Genomic DNA, 20,706 nt, shown 5'->3' on the forward strand with positions numbered 1-20,706 from the left:
CTGGAGTGAGAAAATGCTGAGGTCACGACATGGTGGGCAAATCTGAGTCCGCTCACCAGCAATCCGGGTGTTTCCTGTGTGAGCCTTATTAATGAGGTGGGACGCACCAGGCAGGGGACTATACAGCATGAAAACCAATCATTGCAGCCAGTGGGTAAAATGTCTTTTTTCAACCTGCTGCTGCACTTAGTGCAAATCTGGGACAATTTTGCAATATCCGCGCACAATATTCCCGATGTAGAAAGAAATGGCTCTTTACAGCCCTTCAATATGTCCTAGGCCCCCGTCTTCAGCTGCTTTATCAGTGACATTCCCTCCAACATAAGGTCAGATGTGGGGATGTTCGCTGATGATTGCACAATGTTCAGCACCATTTACGATGCCTCAGGTACTGAAGCAGCCCCTGTCCAGATGTAGTAAAGTCTGGACAACATTCAGGCTTAGGCTGATAAGTGGCAAGTAACATTTACACCACACATATGCCAGGCAATGACCATCTCCAACAAGAGACAACCTAATCATCTCCCCTTGGCATTCAATGATATTACCATCACTGAATGCATCACTATCAACATCCTGGGGGTTACCATTGACCAGAAACTGAACTGGACTAGCCATATAAATACTGGGGCATCAAGAATATCAGAGATTGGGATTCTACAGTGAGTAACCTCCTGACTCCCCAAAGCCTGGTCATCATCTAGAAGGCACAAGGCAGGGGTGTGATGGAATACTTCCCACTTGCAGCTCCAACAACACTCAAGAAGCTTGAAACCATCCAGGACAGAGCAGTTTGCTTGATTGGCACCCCATCCACCATCTTAAGCATGCACCCCTTCCACCATTGTTGCACAGTAGCAGCAGTGTGTACCATCTACAAGATGCACTGCAGAAACTCACCAAAGCTCCTTCAACAGCACCTTCCAAACCCGTAACCTTTTCCATCTAAATGGAAAAGGGCAGTAGATACATGGGAACACTATTATAATATGCCTTTAAGGGAGAGCAGCATAGCATCACTAGAGGGGAAGTTTGTCATGTGATCAAGTTTCAATTTCACTTTGGTCTGTGAGCAGAACACAGAACATACAGCTCTGCTGCTGAGTTCTTCAAATTTTCTAGCCTTGTATCAATGTTCTCATGGGCCCAGTCTAAATAAGTGAATCCACAACGTGTTTACCCAATCCCCTATGAGTGCTTGGTGTCCTTATATCATTATTAAATAATATCATGGTGGTCAAACAGTGTGGCAACAAGATTAAAGGCAGAAAAGGCATGGTGAGCAGTCTTAGATCATGCTGTATGGCACAAGATTTTGGTCAGACCACAATAAGCTCACAATGTTGGATGGTGTTGAAATCCCAGCGTGGTGACTTCACAGAAAAGCTTTGAAGATGCAGGGCCAGGATAAGCCCAAGCATAGAGCTGGAAGGAAGAGGGGTCCCTCGGGGTGAAGTTGCAGCACGTAGCCTGTCAGTTCAGTGAGTGGGACAGTGCATTGAGAAGACCAGCACTGGGCTAGCTCAGTCAGGAAAGATGAATGTCCATGGTGTGGGGTAGATTGGTAGCGAGCAAGGGAGAGTCAAACAAAACAAGCAAAAAACAAAGAAAGCCATCATAAAATTGGGCTAGAGAAGGCTATGATTATTATGGATGGCTTCAGGGATTTCTGAACAATAAATTGAATTAAACAAGAAGGATGATCAGGGGGGTATTATCAAATGTCCACAAAATTCCTCAGCTTGAATTGGGATACAACTGACCTACTCTCTGAATTCAAAGATTTTGAAGAGTGTGTGGAGCTATGGGGCAGAGCTTTATGCCCTGCAGTACACACCAGACCTGGTCGGGTGTAAAATCGCGCAAGAAGATGTTGGACAAGCATACTGACTTCATCCCGTGCTCGAGCGATATTTTGCTTGGCTGACATCCACAAAAGTCAAAAGTGCGTCCGCCAACAATTAAGAGGGAAATTAAGCCCATTAATGGCGCAATTGCCTCTGATTTTTCGTGGTCTGTCCAACTTTAGAGTTGGCGAATGGGCGAATGGGCCAGACGGACTTTGCATTTTTCATTAAATCTCATCCAAGGGCAGGATAACATTTCTGTTATTAAATAAAAATAAAAGTAAACATCTATGGACACCATTTTTATCATCTATGTGTTCAGGTGCCTGGCTGTGATGCTTTGATATTTGTTTCCTGATTTTCAAAACTTGATTTCCTGGTTTTTGGGTCTGCAGCTCCCTAAGGCAGCTATCTGCCTTCAGGGATCTCTCTCTCTCTCAGCGCAAGCCCGCACCCATAGAAACATTATCACCCCATCCCCCTCTTCCCGCCCCCACCCCGGCAGCGCTGAGATCGGGGGCCGATCACGTTGGCAGTCCGTTTCCCTACCGCCCCCAAGCCCGCCGATCTCACCCAGTGTGATGTGATGAAAATTCAGTCCATGATTTCTTGATTCAGGTTTGTTTGAACCAGACAAGCAAGCCATACAAATTTGCCCAGTAATTGAGAACAAATACCTGCACAGGCTAAACATGGCAGGATTAAGAATAGAAGAGCTAAAAGATCACGAAAGATATGGACTTACAGACTACATTGGTTTGGAATCAGGGTATAATTCCATATTCATCAACTAGAGTTCATGTCATTTCAACAACAACCTGCAGAATTCATAGACCACTTTGACAGCAGGTGCAGAGAAAAGGGTAGGTACTGTGATTGTTCACACACAGAGCTAGCGGACAGAATTGTTGAGCTGGTGATCACATCCACCCCATGGAAACATTCCAGAATGATCTGCTAGACAAGCCCAAAACATATAGCATCAAAGAGCTACTCAAAGATGGACATAAGCACGAAACAATCCTCGCAGGTTGACAAAGCTTACAAGTCCTAAGTACAACCCTAATTGTTAACACATTCAGTGGAATAATTAAATGTAGCAAGTGATATGGAAGGTGTAGCCTTCTGCATGCACCAAGGAAACTGCGTTTAATCAATTCTGCTAGGCATTTGGCAGAAAGGGCCATTAGCACTAGGGCAAAGGCTAATGCAGCTACAAAGAGTCAAGCACTGATCCAAATAGACTGTACACAATAGGTACCTTCAAGCAGTAAAAATGATCTTCTGCTATTCCATAAGAAACACATACATGACATGATTGGCAAACCAGAAAATAACGGTGATGTGCACGATGAGGTGAAGAATGGCGAACATGGGTTTCACACCATTAATCTAATGGAAAACATTGACACCATCACACTATCCGAAATGTTAGCCAAGATTCAAATTATCTGCCCTAAGAAAGTTTGTAATTGCTCATTATTGGCCAAGATTGAGACAGGAGCAAGTGCCAAAAATTCTAAAAGACGAACCGATAGATATGGAAGGCCATGTCAAAACCTACTACTGCGTAACTTTCAGCATACAACAGTTCACTAATCCATACTCCTGGAGTGCAAGTACAATCAATCCTCCATGCTGTCACAGGAGTTCTACATCATGGAGACTAAAAGCCCGTGGATCATAGGTTTACCGGCAAGCCATGACCTTGCACTAATGACAATCCATGGAATCAGTTAGATGGCACATTAACCTCAGAAACTATTGCCACCATTTCAGTTCATGACCTGACATTAAAATATCCAGAATATTTTGACAAAATTGGCAGTCTCAAGGGAGCTGCAACATTACGCTTACAGGGGAATGCAAGTCCATCAATTGATCCATCACATAAGCGCAGCGTCCACTTACAAGACAAATTAAAGATAGAACTAGACAAAATGGAGAAAGATGGAATCTTTAGAAGAGTGCAAGAATACATCGAGTGGTGCAACTCAATGATATTTGTCAATCATAAAGAAGGGCGGATCATTGAGAGTTTGCCTTGATCCACAATGTTTAAATGCAGCTTTGAAACATTGTCCTTACAAAATATCCACATTAGAAGAGTTAAATCCTGAATGTTGTCTAGGCCTTCCTGCAAATTTTTTCTCAAAGCTTGATGCCAGGCTTGACTACTGATCAGCACACCTCATAGAGAAGTCCCAAGAACTGATAACATTTCATACCCTGTTTGGACAATCCTGCTTTCACTGACTTCCTTTCAGGCTACCTGTTATCCAGAATCTCTTTCAAGATTACAGGGAATGCATTCCTACACTGTGCCAGGGAGCATCTGTATCACAGATGGCATTGTTGTTGTGGGACAAACAAAGCAAGAGTATAGCCATAACCTGCACTTATTGATGCAAGTGGCATATAATGAAGGATTGGTGTTCAGTAGGCTGAAATATGCCATCAACGTGTCGCAAATCAATTTCTTTAGTTCCATTTATGCCTGTGCTGGCATATCAAAGTAAAATAGAATATATTAAAGTCCTACCAATATCTCAAGATAAGGACTATCTTCGAAGATGTCTAGGTCTCTTTTATTCCTGTCTCCATACATTTCAAATTTCATTCAAAAATTATCATCGCTAAGAGAATTGTTGAGAATAGGTGTGCCTTTCCTGTGGCACAAAAACCACCAATACCTCTTCGAAGCTCTGAAACAATCACTATTAGATTTTACGATCCTAGGGAGACAACTAACCTGGAGATAAATGTTTCACAAAAAGGTTGGGGAGCATGTATAGTACAAAAAGGCAAACTGGTTGCATTTGCTTCAAAACCCCTTTCTGTAATGCAACCCAACTGCTCCAACGTTGAGTGGGAAACATTATTTTTCATGTTTGAAATTATACATTTTTATACCTATTTGGCAAAGATTTATGGTAGAGCCCCTGGACTTGGTGAAAACCATTGACCAGTGCACAACCAAGATTGCAATGTCTCTTGATAAAGATTCTAGGTTATGCCTGTGAGATTAGGTCCAAGCCAGGTAACTTGATGGATTTGTCAGATATATTTAGCAGATTGCCTAACCCAGTGAAAACAGAAGGTATATCCTTAGATCTACAAGTTGACTTAATTGACATAAAATTTAAAAATGTTCTCCAAATTGATCTGGTACATTTTGCGCAACAAAAATGGCAGCAGTTACAGGAAGAAATGGCAAAAGATTCTACACCATAGAAACTGTGGAAAGCCATCATTGAAGGGTGGCCTGATTCAATTCAGCCTGTCCATGAAAACATGAGACAATTTTGGCCTTACTGGGATGAGCTAGCAATCTTCCAGAGAGTCATTTTTAAAGGCAGGGAGGTCATCATACTGGAATCTTTGTGAATTGATATTCCTCAGCAACTTCATCACTCACACAACATCGGTCAGACAAGAAGACTCATAAGAGAGACAGTCTATTGGCTGGGTATGAACAATGATATTAAAGTCTTTGTCAAGAAGCGTGAGGCATGTCAAGAGCATATGCCAAGTCAGTACAAAGAACTACTGTTTCCAGATGAAGTTCTTACCCATCCTTAGTCCAAAATTGTATCTGACCTCTTTCATGCCCATAAGACTGACTTAATCATCATCATCCTCTAATTTACCAAGTACCCCATTACTTGACTATAAATTGCTACTACAATAACTCCTAAAACCCCAAATTAATCTGGCTTTCAGTTACACCCCTTTTAAGGCAACGGATAAAAAAATAGATTTAAACAGATCCAGGCAAATCAACACAATACCCTGGACAGTAGAATTCAAAGTGGCTTTTCCCAGCTTCAATTTCCGTAGACAACAGCTTAATGCACAATTAATGGTAGACCTTGCAATGCCCTTCCCTGACACATAGCTTCAATCCCCTTTATACATGTTTCTCCCTTTTAATGTAAATTCCATTGTTTCTATATATCTTTGGAACTTTACTTTTCTCATAATATAAATTTATTCATGGTGCTAATATTGTCAGTAACCTTTGGGAAATATAAACACACTGCTTAGCATGGCTTCTCTGACAAGGTGCAACATCCGACCATCTCATTGAAATTCAAACTACCCTGATTTATTTGAAAATGCAAATTCACCTCATTTCACCTTCAAAAACTTCAGCTATGTTTATGTATTTAGCATTTCAAACCTAGCTTCTTTTGGTGAGTCAAAGCCTCCAGACCAGCTGCTTTGAATTCAATTAAATCACACATACACACACACACGCACACACACAGAGAAGCTATCCAAACTCCTCTATTAACTTATTTTTACAATAACTCAAAATAATATTATAAGAATTACTATACTTTTGTGACACTAGATCTAATGTCCTAGCTGAATGAATGATTCGCACCGTGAAATCCCTAATTCTCAAATGTAGGTAGGCCAAGGAAGATCTACACAATGCAATGTTATACTTGTGAGCAACACCTTTAAGTGCAACTATTCCACCACTGGCAGAGTTAATGTTTGACAGACCAGTACGTAGCAATCTATCTACTCTTACCCGTTCTACTCTGTCAGAAACTGGACAGCAAGTTTTAAAACTGCAAGAGAAGATGACCAACATGCATGATAAAATGCAGGTGCAGAATTGCCAAGTTTACAGTTGCAACAACAAGTTTGCATCCAGGATCTGGAAGAAGGTACATGGCAACCAGTTGAGGTAACTAAGGCCCTATGAAGTCATTACACACAAAGGTGCAATGGTGAGGCATAACTGAGGACAAATCAGATTCATTCCAGCTCCTCAACCACCGTAGAGTCTATTGCATCTAGGACAAGATCCCAAATGCAACCAGGAACAACATCCAAGAATGACAATCCCCCACCGATCACAATGAGCAATTAAAGAAACTGCCAGACAGGGTTACTATTGCAAAATCTGGATATACCAGCAGATTACCTTTACGCTTTAGAGACTCATAGATTCATCAGTTCTATACGCTTAAATAATGGTAACAAAACTTGAACATGTATTGTAAATAGTTATACTTCTTTTGAACGGTGTGGCGGGGGAAGGTTTCTTTAAAAGGAAGGGGTGATGCTGTATTATGCCTATAAGAGATAGCAGCATGCCATCACTAAAAGGGAAGTGTGTCATGTTATCCAGCCTCCGTTTCACCTTTGGCCTGTAGGCAGAACACTAAACACACAACTCTACTGTTTCAAGCTTTCTACATTTGTATAAATGTTCTTATGTCTAAATAAATAAACCCACAAGGTGTTTATCCAATCCCTTACAAGTGATTGGTGCCTTTGTGTCATTATAAAAATATAGCATGGCGTTCAGCAGTGGTCAAACAGTGTGGCAGCAAGATTGAGTACAGGTACAACATGAAACAGCCTAGATCATGCTACATGGCAAGAGATGATCCTGATGAGTGATCGGTGCTTTTATATCATTCTAAAAACATGACAACACCACCGTCAAATTCCCCTCCAACCCACATGTCATCCTGACTTGGAACTATATTGCTGTTTCTTCACTGCCGCTGGATGAGCGATGAGGATGGAAGATAACCAACTAGGTTTCGAGCATTAAGCATTCTGTTTACTTCATTTTTTTCAAGTTTTAATTTGAATGTCAGATGCATGCTGCATAAATAAAAGCAATCTGGATTTGCGTTTCTGTGATAGTGATGAAAAAATAAAGATAATGTTTCTCTTGATTAAAAACCCATTAGAGAATGAATCCAGCTAAAAGAAGCAACAGATGTCTGGCTGTGTGCCTGGATACTGTGTAGCTGCTATGCTGCGGACAAGCGTTGAGCGGCTGTGTGTTTTCATGGTTGGTGTGGAGTGGGGGAGGGGATGCACATGGAGAGACAATACTTTAAATAACATTGCCAGGCAACAAAGAGAATACTTATTCCATCTCAAGAGTGCTCTCTTTTGGTATTTGAGAGCTCGTCATTTTCAAAGAGCTAAGGGCCCCAATTCAGAACAAAAACAAATTAATTCATGAGTAAAAGGAAATATGCGAGTTTATTGTTCAGTATGATTCATTCTTGGAGGCCTACATTGGCTCTAGTTTAAAACAGTAACAAATTACATTTCTAGTAAGGAATTTCCAGTCACCTACTTGACAGCTCCATTTGGCTTTGGAAAGTTATCAGTCAAAGTTGAATTATGCCTGATTTTAACTGGATGGGAACCAGGCGGATGACTCACTAAAAATGGGGAAGCAAATTACTCCTTCGATAGCTGCTACCTTACCTGGGGTGAGTTGTAATTTTAACCCCCTGTTTAAAGCAGGCGAACAGAACATTCTCTAACAGAGCTGTCCTGATGTAAATTTGCTTTGATGATGCACCTGGGCCTGACTGTGATTTTAGCCTCTGACACGAGTAAGGGAAACAACGTGACACCTTTTGCCATATCAACCTGGCCCAGCAAAGTGCTCTTTCACTTCCTTATTGGTCAGGAGATTGCCTCACTGGGAAACCTTAGACTTCATTCCCTCCCCCTGATCATTATGATCTTCCATTGCACAACCCCAAACCCCTCCCCTCCACACCTCCACCCCCAGCACCAAACTACACACATAACCAGGGTTGAAATCTCAGCCATATGGGTGGACAGCTGACCCCAGAATTGGAAGTGGGGAGAAACCAGCCTGGATTCTAATTCCAGATTGCTGCCTTCTCACCTCTGCTGTGGGATATATGCGGTAAAGAGGGGACCTGGTTAAGTAGGTTCATTAACCCAGCCATAATGGAATTGTTTGCTGCTACTCATTCTGGTCCATTCAAGAACATGATCATGGAGCGAGACACTACAGCCAAGAATGACAGGCCTAATCAATGAGCATTGACAGACTATTTGATTATGTGAGATTTGTGGCACGGACTGTGACACAATTTGTGCTGCCCTTCACTGATGTGTATACTCACTCATTATAACCCACTCAATCACTCACACTCACTTACTCACACAGGCACACTCAGTCAGACAGGCACACTCACTCACGCATAAAAAGTCACTCACACACACACATTCGCTCAAACACACTCACTAATTCAAACACGCATATATTCACACACACACACACACACACACACACAGGCTCAACCACACAGTCACTCACTCACTCATTCTCACAGACATACATACTCACTCACTCACCCACTCACTCACCCACTCACTCACCCACACACACAGGCACTTACATAGGCCAGAATTATTCCCTTGACAGGCAGGCTCGGTGGGAGCGGGTGGGAAGCAGACCACTGCCTGGGATCAACTCTGCACGCGATTTCAAATAGGTAGACCAATTAAGGCTTGATCTGCAAGGACCGCAAGCAGCAGTGCTGGAGTGCTATCTGTGTGCGCTATCTGTGTGCGCTATCTGTGTGGGCTATCTGTGTGTGCACGATCTGTGTGGGATATCTGTGTGCGTAATCTTTGTGTGCTATCTGTGTGTGCTATCTTTGTGTGCTATCTGTGTTGTGCTATCTGTGTGTGCTATCTGTGTGTGCTATCTGTGTGTGCTATCTGTGTGTGCTATCTGTGTGCGCTATCTGTGTGTGCTATCTGTGTGCACTATCTGTGTGCGCTATCTGTGTGTGCTATCTGTGTGCACTATCTGTGTGTGATATCTGTGTGTGCTATCTGTGTGGGCTATCTGTGTTGTGCTATCTGTGTGTGCTATCTGTGTGTGCTATCTGTGTGCACGATCTGTGTGTGATATCTGTGTGTGCTATCTGTGCGGAGTATCTCTGTGGGCGCTATCTGTGTGCGCTATCGGTGTGTGATATCTGTGTGGGATATCTGTGTGCGCTATCTGTGTGTGCAAAAACTGTTGCCCTATATGTGTGGGATATCTGTGTGGGCCATCTGCGTGGGCTAACTGTGTGGGATACCTATGTGGGGTTTCTGTGTGTGCTATCTGTGTGGGATATCTGTGTGGGCTATCTGTGTGGGATTTATGTGTGTGCTATCTGTGTGCGCTATCTGTGTGCGCTATCTGTGTGCGCTATCTGTGTGGGCGATCTGTGTGGGCTATCTGTGTGTGCTATCTGTGTGTACTATCTGTGTGCGCTATCTGTGTGTGCTATCTGTTTGGAGTATCTCCGTGGGCTGTCTGTGGGCGCTATCTGTGTGCGCTATCTGTGTGCGCTATCTGTGTGGGCGATCTGTGTGGGCTATCTGTGTGTGCTATCTGTGTGTACTATCTGTGTGCGCTATCTGTGTGTGCTATCTGTTTGGAGTATCTCCGTGGGCTGTCTGTGGGCGCTATCTGTGTGTCATATCTGTGTGTGCTATCTGTGTGGGCTATCTGTGTGTGCGCGATCTGTGTGGGATAACCGTGTGTGCTATCTGTGTGTCCAAACTGTGTGGGCTATCTGTGTGTGTTATCTGTGTGGGCTATCTGTGTGGGGTATCTGTGTGGGGTATCTGTGTGGAGCATCTCTGTGGGCTATCTGTGGGGGCTATCTGTGTGTGATATCTGTGTGTGCTATCTGTGTGGAGTATCTCTGTGGGCTATCTGTGTGTGATATCTGTGTGTGCGCGATCTGTGTGGGATATCTGTGTGCGCTATCTGTGTGGGCTATCTGTGTGTGCACGATCTGTGTGGGATATCTGTGTGCGTAATCTTTGTGTGCTATCTGTGTGTGCTATCTTTGTGTGCTATCTGTGTGGGATATCTGTGTGTGCTATCTGTGTGGGCTATCAGTGTGGGATATCTGTGTGCGCTATCTGTGTGCAATATCTGTGTGGGCTATCTGTGTGAGATATCTGTGTGGGCTATCTGTGTGGGCTAAATGTGTGTGCTATCTGTGCTGTGCTATCTGTGTGTGCTATCTGTGTGTGCTATCTGTGTGCGCTATCTGTTTGTGCTATTGGTGTGCACTATCTGTGTGTGATATCTGTGTGTGCTATCTGTGTGGAGTATCTCTGTGGGCTATCTGTGGGCGCTATCTCTGTGCGCTATCGGTGTGTGATATCTGTGTGGGATATCTGTGTGCGCTATCTGTGTGTGCAATCTGTTGCCCTATATGTGTGGGATATCTGTGTGGGCCATCTGCGTGGGCTAACTGTGTGGGATACCTATGTGGGCTTTCTGTGTGTGCTATCTGTGTGAGATATCTGTGTGGGCTATCTGTGTGGGATTTAGGTGTGTGCTATCTGTGTGCGCTATCTGTGTGCGCTATCTGTGTGCGCTATCTGTGTGGGCGATCTGTGTGGGCTATCTGTGTGTGCTATCTGTGTGTACTATCTGTGTGCGCTATCTGTGTGTGCTATCTGTGTGCGCTATCTGTGTGCGATATCTGTGTGTGCTATCTGTGTGGAGTATCTCCGTGGGCTGTCTGTGGGCGCTATCTGTGTGTCATATCTGTGTGTGCTATCTGTGTGGGCTATCTGTGTGTGCGCGATCTGTGTGGGATAACTGTGTGTGCTATCTGTGTGCGCTATCTGTGTGTGCTATCGGTGTGGGCTATCTGTGTGTGCTATCTGAGTGGGATATCTGTGTGCGCTATCTGTGTGTGCTATCTGAGTGGGCTATCTGTGTGTGCACGATCTGTGTGGGATATCTGTGTGTGATATCTGTGTGTGCTATCTGAGTGGGCTATCTGTGTGTGCTATCTGTGTGTGCGCTATCTGTGTGGGATATCTGTGTGCGCTATCTGTGTGTGCTATCTGTGTGGGCTATCTGTGTGAGATATCTGTGTGTGCTATCTGTGTGCGCTAACTGTGTGGGCTATATGTGTGTGCTATCTGTGTGTGGAATCTGTTGCACTATATGTGTGGGATATCGGTGTGGGCCATCTGCGTGGGGTAACTGTGTGGGATACCTATGTGGGCTTTCTTTGTGTGCTATCTGTGTGGGATATCTGTGTGGGCTATCTGTGTGGGATTTCTGTGTGTGCTATCTGTGTGCGCTATCTGTGTGCGCTATCTGTGTGCGCTGTGTGTGCTATCTGTGTGGGCTATCTGTGTGCGCTATCTGTGTGTGCTATCTGTGTGTACTATCTGTGTGCGCTATCTGTGTGTGCTATCTGTGGGCGCTATCTCTGTGTCATATCTGTGTGTGCTATCTGTGTGGGCTATCTGTGTGTCATATCTGTGTGGGATAACTGTGTGCGCTATCTGTGTGTCCAATCTGTGGGCGCTATCTGTGTGTGCTATCTGTGAGGGCTATCTGTGTGTGCGCGATTTGTGTGGGATATCTGTGTGCGCTATCTGTGTGTGCTATCGGTGTGGGCTATCTGTGTGTGCTATCTGAGTGGGCTATCTGTGAGTGCGCAATCTGTGTGGGATATCTGTGTGTGATATCTGTGTGTGCTATCTGTGTGGGCTATCTGTGTGTGCTATCTGTGTGTGCGCTATCTGTGTGGGAGATCTCTGTGTGCTATCTGTGTGTGCTATCTGTGTGGGCGATATGTGTGTGCTATCTGTGTGTGATATCTGTGTGTGCTATCTGTGTGTGCACGATCTGTGTGGGATATCTGTGTGCGATATCTTTGTGTGCTATCTGTGTGTGCTATCTGTGTGTGCTATCTTTGTGTGCTATCTGTGTGGGATATCTGTGTGTGCTATCTGTGTGGGCTATCTGTGTGGGACATCTGTGTGCGCTATCTGTTTGCACTATCTGTGTGGGCTATCTGTGTGAGATATCTGTGTGGGCTATCTGGGTGGGCTATCTGTGTGTGCTATCTGTGTTGTGCTATCTGTGTTTGCTATCTGTGTGTGCTATCTGTGTGCGCTATCTGTGTGTGCTATCTGTGTGCACTATCTCTGTGTGATATCTGTGTGTGCTATCTGTGTGGAGTATCTCTGTGGGCTATCTGTGGGCGCTATCTGTGTGTCATATCTGTGTGTGCTATCTGTGTGGGCTATCTGTGGGCGCTATCTGTGTGGGCTATCGGTGTGTGATATCTGTGGGATATCTGTGTGAGCTATCTGTGTGTGCAATCTGTTGACCTATATGTGTGGGATATCTGTGTGGGCCATCTGCGTGGGCTAACTGTGTGGGATACCTATGTGGGCTATCTGTGCGCGCTATCTGTGTGCGCTATCTGTGTGCGCTATCTGTGTGGGCTATCTGTGTGGGCTATCTGTGTGTGCTCTCTGTGTGTACTATCTGTGTGCGCTATCTGTGTGTGCTATCTGTGTGGGCTATCTGTGTGCGCTATCTGTGTGCGATATCTGTGTGTGCTATCTGTGTGGAGTATATCCGTGGGCTGTCTGTGGGCGCAATCTGCGTGTTATATCTGTGTGTGCTATCTGTGTGGGCTATCTGTGTGTGCGCGATCTGTGTGGGATAACTGTGTGCGCTATCTGTGTGTCCAATCTGTGTGGGCTATCTGTGTGTGTTATCTGAGTGGGCTATCTGTGTGTGTGCTATCTGTGTGGAGTATCTCTGTGGGCTATCTGTGGGTGCTATCTGTGTGTGCTATCTGTGTGGGCTATCTGTGTGTGCGCGATTTGTGTGGGATATCTGTGTGCGCTATCTGTGTGTGCTATCGGTGTGGGCTATCTGCGTGTGCTATCTGAGTGGGCTATCTGTGTGTGCGCGATCTGTGTGGGATATCTGTGTGCGCTATCTGTGTGTGCTATCTGTGTGGGCTATCTGTGTGTGCCATCTGAGTGGGCTATCTGTGTGTGCGCGATCTGTGTGGGATATCTGTGTGTGCTATCTGTGTGTGCTATCTGTGTGGGCTATCTGTGTGCGCTATCTGTGTGTGCGCTATCTGTGTGTGATATCTGTGTGCGCTATCTGTGTGTGCTATCTCTGTGGGCTATCTGTGTGAGATATCTGTGTGTGCTATCTGTGTGCGCTAACTGTGTGGGCTATATGTGTGTGATATCTGTGTGTGATATCTGTGTGGGCTTTCTGTGTGGGCTATCTGTGTGTGCTATCAGTGTGTGCTATCTGTGTGTGCTATCTGTGTGGGCCGTCTGTGTGTACTATCTGTGTCTGATATCTGTGTGTGCTATCTGTGTGCGCTATCTGTGTGTGATATCTATGTGTGATATCTGAGTGTGTTATCTCTGTGTGCGCTATCTGTGTGGGATATCTGTGTGCGCTATCTGTGTGGGATATCTGTGTGCGCTTTGTGTGTGTGCAATCTGTTGCCCTATATGTGTGGGATATCTGTGTGGGCCATCTGCGTGGGCTATCTGTGTGGGCTACCTATGTGGGCTTTCTGTGTGTGCTATCTGTGTGGGATATCTGTGTGGGATATCTGAGTGGGATATCTGTGAGCGCTATCTGTGTGCGCTATCCATGTGGGCTATCTGTGTGGGCTATCTCTGTGTACTGTCTGTGTGGGATATCTGTGTGTGCTATCTGTGTTGGATATCTGTGTGTGCTATCTGTGTGTGATATCTGTGTGGGCTATCTGTGTGGGATATCTGTGTGGATATCTGTGTGGGCTATCTGTATGTGCTATCTGTGTGTGCTATCTGTGTGGGATATCTGTGTGTGCTATCTGTGTGGGATATCTGTGTGTGCTATCTGTGTGTGATATCTGTGTGTGATATCTGTATGTGCTATCTGTGTGGGCTATTTGTGTGGGATATCTGTGTGGACTATCTGTGAAGGATATCTTTGTGGGATTCTGTGCGTGCTATCTGTGTGGGCTACCTGTGTGTGCTATCTGTATATGAAATCTGTGTGGGCTATCTGCGTTGGCTATCTGTGTGCGCTATCTTGTGGGATATCTGTGTGCGCTATCTTTGTATGCTATCTGTGTGCGCTATCTTTGTGTGCGATCTGTGTGGGATATCTGTGTGTGCTATCTGTGTGGGCTATCTGTGTGGGATATCTGTGTGCACTATCTGTGTGCACTATCTGTGTGGGATATCTGTGTGAGATATCTGTGTGTGCTATCTGTTTGGGCTATCTCTGTGTGCTATCTGTGTTGTGCTATCTGTGTGTGCTATCTGTGTGTGCTATCTGTGTGTGCTATCTGTGTGCGCTATCAGTGTGTGCTATCTGTGTGCAATATCTGTGTGTGATATCTGTGTGCACTATCCGTGTGGAGTATCTCTGTGGGCTATCTGTGGGTCCTATATGTGTGTGATATCTGTGTGGGCTATCTGTGTGGGCTATCTGTGTTTGCTATCTGTGTGTGCTATCTGTGTGTGCTATCTGTGTGGGCTATCTGTGTGCACGCGATCTGTGTGGGATATCTGTGTGCGCTATATGTGTGTGCTACCTGTGTGGGCTATCTGTGTGGATTATCTCTGTGGGCTATCTGTCGGCGCTTTCTGTGTGTGATATCTGTGTGCGCAATCTGTGTGTGCTATCTGTGTGCACTATCTGTGTGTGATATCTGTGTGCGCTATCTGTGTGGAGTATCTCTGTGTGCTATCTGTGTGCGCTATCTGTGTGTGCTATCTTTGTGGGCTATCTCTGTGGGCTATCTGTGTGGGCTATCTGTGTGTGCTATCTGTGTGGGATATCTGTGTGTGCTATCTGTGTGCGCTATCTGTGTGGGCTATCTGTGTGTGCTATCTGTGTGTGCTATCTGTGTGCGCTATCTGTGTGCGATATCTGTGTGTGCTATCTGTGTGGAGTATCTCCGTGGGCTATCTGTGGGCGCTATCTGTGTGTGATATCTGTGTGTGCTATCTGTGTGGGCTATATGTGTGAGCTCTCTGTGTGTGCTATCTGAGTGTGCGCGATCTGTGTGGGATATCAGTTTGTGCTATCTGTGTGTGCAATCTGTGTGGGCTATCTGTGTGTGCTATGTGTGTGGGCTATCTGTGTGTGTGCTATCTGTGTGTGCTATCTTGTGGGATATCTGTGTGTGCTATCTGTGTGGGATATCTGTGTGTGCTATCTGTGTGTGATATCTGTGTGTGATATCTGTGTGTGCTATCTGTGTGGGCTATTTGTGTGGGATATCTGTGTGGACTATCTGTGAAGGATATCTTTGTGGGATTCTGTGCGTGTTATCTGTGTGGGCTACCTGTGTGTGCTATATGTATATGAAATCTGTGTGGGCTATCTGCGTTGGCTATCTGTGTGCGCTATCTTGTGGGATATCTGTGTGCGCTATCTTTGTATGCTATCTGTGTGCGCTATCTTTGTGTGCGATCTGTGTGGGATATCTGTGTGTGCTATCTGTGTGGGCTATCTGTGTGGGATATCTGTGTGAGATATCTGTGTGTGCTATCTGTTTGGGCTATCTCTGTGTGCTATCTGTGTTGTGCTATCTGTGTGTGCTATCTGTGTGTGCTATCTGTGTGTGCTATCTGTGTGCGCTATCTGTGTGTGCTATCTGTGTGCAATATCTGTGTGTGCTATCTGTGTGCGCTATCTGTGTGGAGTATCTCTGTGGGCTATCTGTGGGTCCTATATGTGTGTGATATCTGTGTGGGCTATCTGTGTGGGCTATCTGTGTTTGCTATCTGTGTGTGCTATCTGTGTGTGCTATCTGTGTGGGCTATCTGTGTGCACGCGATCTGTGTGGGATATCTGTGTGCGCTATCTGTGTGTGCTATCTGTGTGGGCTATCTGTGTGGATTATCTCTGTGGGCTATCTGTGGGCGCTTTCTGTGTGTGATATCTGTGTGCACAATCTGTGTGTGCTATCTGTGTGCATTATCTGTGTGTGATATCTGTGTGCGCTATCTGTGTGGAGTATCTCTGTGGGCTATCTGTGGGTGCTATATGTGTGTGATATCTGTGTGGGCTATCTCTGTGGGCTATCTGTGTTAGCTATCTGTGTGTCCTATCTGTGTGTGCTATCTGTGTGGGCTATCTGTGTGTGCGCGATCTGTGTGGGATATCTGTGTGTGCTATCTGTGTGTGCTATCTGTGTGGGCTATCTGTGTGTATTATCACTGTGGGCTATCTGTGGGCGCTATCTGTGTGTGATATCTGTTTGCGCAATCTGTGTGTGCTATCTGTGTGCGCTATCTGTGTGTGCTATCTTTGTGTGCTATCTGAGTGTGCGCTATCTGTGTGGGCTTTCTGTGTGTGCTATCTGTGTGGGCTATCTGTGTGTGCTCTCTGTGTGCGCTATCTGTGTGGGCTATCTCTGTGGGCTATCGGTGTGTGCTATCTGTGTGCGCTATCTGTGTGCGATATCTGTGTGTGCTATCTGTGTGGAGTATCTCCGTGGGCTATCTGTGGGCGCTAGCTGAGTGTGATATCTGTGTGTGCTATCTGTGTGGGCTATATGTGTGAGCTATCTGTGTGTGCTATCTGAGTGTGCGCGATCTGTGTGGGATATCAGTGTGTGCTATCTGTGTGTGCAATCTGTGTGGGCTATCTGTGTGTGCTATGTGTGTGGGCTATCTGTGTGTGTGCTATCTGTGTGGAGTATCTCTGTGGGCTATCTGTGGGCGCTATCTGTGTGTGCTATCTGTGTGTGCTATCTGTGTGTGCACGATCTGTGTGAGATATCTGTGTGCGCTATCTGTGTGTGCTATCGGTGTGGGCTATCTGTGTGTGCTATCTGTGTGTGCTATCTGTGTGGGCTATCTGTGTGTGTGCTACCTATATGGAGTATCTATGTGGGCTATCTGTGTGTGATATCTGTGTGTGCTATCTGTGTTTGCTATCTGAGTGGGCTATCTGTGTGTGCGCGATCTGTGTGGGATATCTGTGTGCGCTATCTATGTGTGCTATCTGTGTATGCTATCTGTGTGTGCTATCTTTGTGGGCTATCTGTGTGTGCTATCTGTGTGTGCGCTATGTGTTTGGGATATCTGTGTGAGCCATCTGTGTGTGCTATCTGTGTGGGCTATCTCTGAGAGATATCTGTGTGTGCTATCTGTGTGCACTATCTGTGTGGGATATCTGTGTGAGATATCTGTGTGTGCTATCTGTTTGGGCTATCTCTGTGTGCTATCTGTGTTGTGCTATCTGTGTGTGCTATCTGTGTGTGCTATCTGTGTGTGCTATCTGTGTGCGCTATCAGTGTGTGCTATCTGTGTGCAATATCTGTGTGTGATATCTGTGTGCACTATCCGTGTGGAGTATCTCTGTGGGCTATCTGTGGGTCCTATATGTGTGTGATATCTGTGTGGGCTATCTGTGTGGGCTATCTGTGTTTGCTATCTGTGTGTGCTATCTGTGTGTGCTATCTGTGTGGGCTATCTGTGTGCACGCGATCTGTGTGGGATATCTGTGTGCGCTATATGTGTGTGCTACCTGTGTGGGCTATCTGTGTGGATTATCTCTGTGGGCTATCTGTCGGCGCTTTCTGTGTGTGATATCTGTGTGCGCAATCTGTGTGTGCTATCTGTGTGCACTATCTGTGTGTGATATCTGTGTGCGCTATCTGTGTGGAGTATCTCTGTGTGCTATCTGTGTGCGCTATCTGTGTGTGCTATCTTTGTGGGCTATCTCTGTGGGCTATCTGTGTGGGCTATCTGTGTGTGCTATCTGTGTGGGATATCTGTGTGTGCTATCTGTGTGCGCTATCTGTGTGGGCTATCTGTGTGTGCTATCTGTGTGTGCTATCTGTATGCGCTATCTGTGTGCGATATCTGTGTGTGCTATCTGTGTGGAGTATCTCCGTGGGCTATCTGTGGGCGCTATCTGTGTGTGATATCTGTGTGTGCTATCTGTGTGGGCTATATGTGTGAGCTCTCTGTGTGTGCTATCTGAGTGTGCGCGATCTGTGTGGGATATCAGTTTGTGCTATCTGTGTGTGCAATCTGTGTGGGCTATCTGTGTGTGCTATGTGTGTGGGCTATCTGTGTGTGTGCTATCTGTGTGTGCTATCTTGTGGGATATCTGTGTGTGCTATCTGTGTGGGATATCTGTGTGTGCTATCTGTGTGTGATATCTGTGTGTGATATCTGTGTGTGCTATCTGTGTGGGCTATTTGTGTGGGATATCTGTGTGGACTATCTGTGAAGGATATCTTTGTGGGATTCTGTGCGTGTTATCTGTGTGGGCTACCTGTGTGTGCTATATGTATATGAAATCTGTGTGGGCTATCTGCGTTGGCTATCTGTGTGCGCTATCTTGTGGGATATCTGTGTGCGCTATCTTTGTATGCTATCTGTGTGCGCTATCTTTGTGTGCGATCTGTGTGGGATATCTGTGTGTGCTATCTGTGTGGGCTATCTGTGTGGGATATCTGTGTGAGATATCTGTGTGTGCTATCTGTTTGGGCTATCTCTGTGTGCTATCTGTGTTGTGCTATCTGTGTGTGCTATCTGTGTGTGCTATCTGTGTGTGCTATCTGTGTGCGCTATCTGTGTGTGCTATCTGTGTGCAATATCTGTGTGTGCTATCTGTGTGCGCTATCTGTGTGGAGTATCTCTGTGGGCTATCTGTGGGTCCTATATGTGTGTGATATCTGTGTGGGCTATCTGTGTGGGCTATCTGTGTTTGCTATCTGTGTGTGCTATCTGTGTGTGCTATCTGTGTGGGCTATCTGTGTGCACGCGATCTGTGTGGGATATCTGTGTGCGCTATCTGTGTGTGCTATCTGTGTGGGCTATCTGTGTGGATTATCTCTGTGGGCTATCTGTGGGCGCTTTCTGTGTGTGATATCTGTGTGCACAATCTGTGTGTGCTATCTGTGTGCACTATCTGTGTGTGATATCTGTGTGCGCTATCTGTGTGGAGTATCTCTGTGGGCTATCTGTGGGTGCTATATGTGTGTGATATCTGTGTGGGCTATCTCTGTGGGCTATCTGTGTTAGCTATCTGTGTGTCCTATCTGTGTGTGCTATCTGTGTGGGCTATCTGTGTGTGCGCGATCTGTGTGGGATATCTGTGTGTGCTATCTGTGTGTGCTATCTGTGTGGGCTATCTGTGTGTATTATCACTGTGGGCTATCTGTGGGCGCTATCTGTGTGTGATATCTGTTTGCGCAATCTGTGTGTGCTATCTGTGTGCGCTATCTGTGTGTGCTATCTTTGTGTGCTATCTGAGTGTGCGCTATCTGTGTGGGCTTTCTGTGTGTGCTATCTGTGTGGGCTATCTGTGTGTGCTCTCTGTGTGCGTTATCTGTGTGGGCTATCTCTGTGGGCTATCGGTGTGTGCTATCTGTGTGCGCTATCTGTGTGCGATATCTGTGTGTGCTATCTGTGTGGAGTATCTCCGTGGGCTATCTGTGGGCGCTAGCTGAGTGTGATATCTGTGTGTGCTATCTGTGTGGGCTATATGTGTGAGCTATCTGTGTGTGCTATCTGAGTGTGCGCGATCTGTGTGGGATATCAGTGTGTGCTATCTGTGTGTGCAATCTGTGTGGGCTATCTGTGTGTGCTATGTGTGTGGGCTATCTGTGTGTGTGCTATCTGTGTGGAGTATCTCTGTGGGCTATCTGTGGGCGCTATCTGTGTGTGCTATCTGTGTGTGCTATCTGTGTGTGCACGATCTGTGTGAGATATCTGTGTGCGCTATCTGTGTGTGCTATCGGTGTGGGCTATCTGTGTGTGCTATCTGTGTGTGCTATCTGTGTGGGCTATCTGTGTGTGTGCTACCTATGTGGAGTATCTATGTGGGCTATCTGTGTGTGATATCTGTGTGTGCTATCTGTGTTTGCTATCTGAGTGGGCTATCTGTGTGTGCGCGATCTGTGTGGGATATCTGTGTGCGCTATCTATGTGTGCTATCTGTGTATGCTATCTGTGTGTGCTATCTTTGTGGGCTATCTGTGTGTGCTATCTGTGTGTGCGCTATGTGTTTGGGATATCTGTGTGAGCCATCTGTGTGTGCTATCTGTGTGGGCTATCTCTGAGAGATATCTGTGTGTGCTATCTGTGTGCGCTAACTGTGTGGGCTATCTGTGTGTGCTATCTGTGTGTGATATCTGTGTGTACTTTCTGTGTGGGCTATCTGTGTGTGCTATCAGTGTGTGCTATCTGTGTGTGCTATCTGTGTGGGCGGTCTGTGTGT

The sequence above is a fragment of the Carcharodon carcharias genome, chromosome 9 (genome assembly GCF_017639515.1).
Source record: "Carcharodon carcharias isolate sCarCar2 chromosome 9, sCarCar2.pri, whole genome shotgun sequence".
In the NCBI taxonomy this organism is placed as follows: Eukaryota; Metazoa; Chordata; class Chondrichthyes; order Lamniformes; family Lamnidae; genus Carcharodon; species Carcharodon carcharias.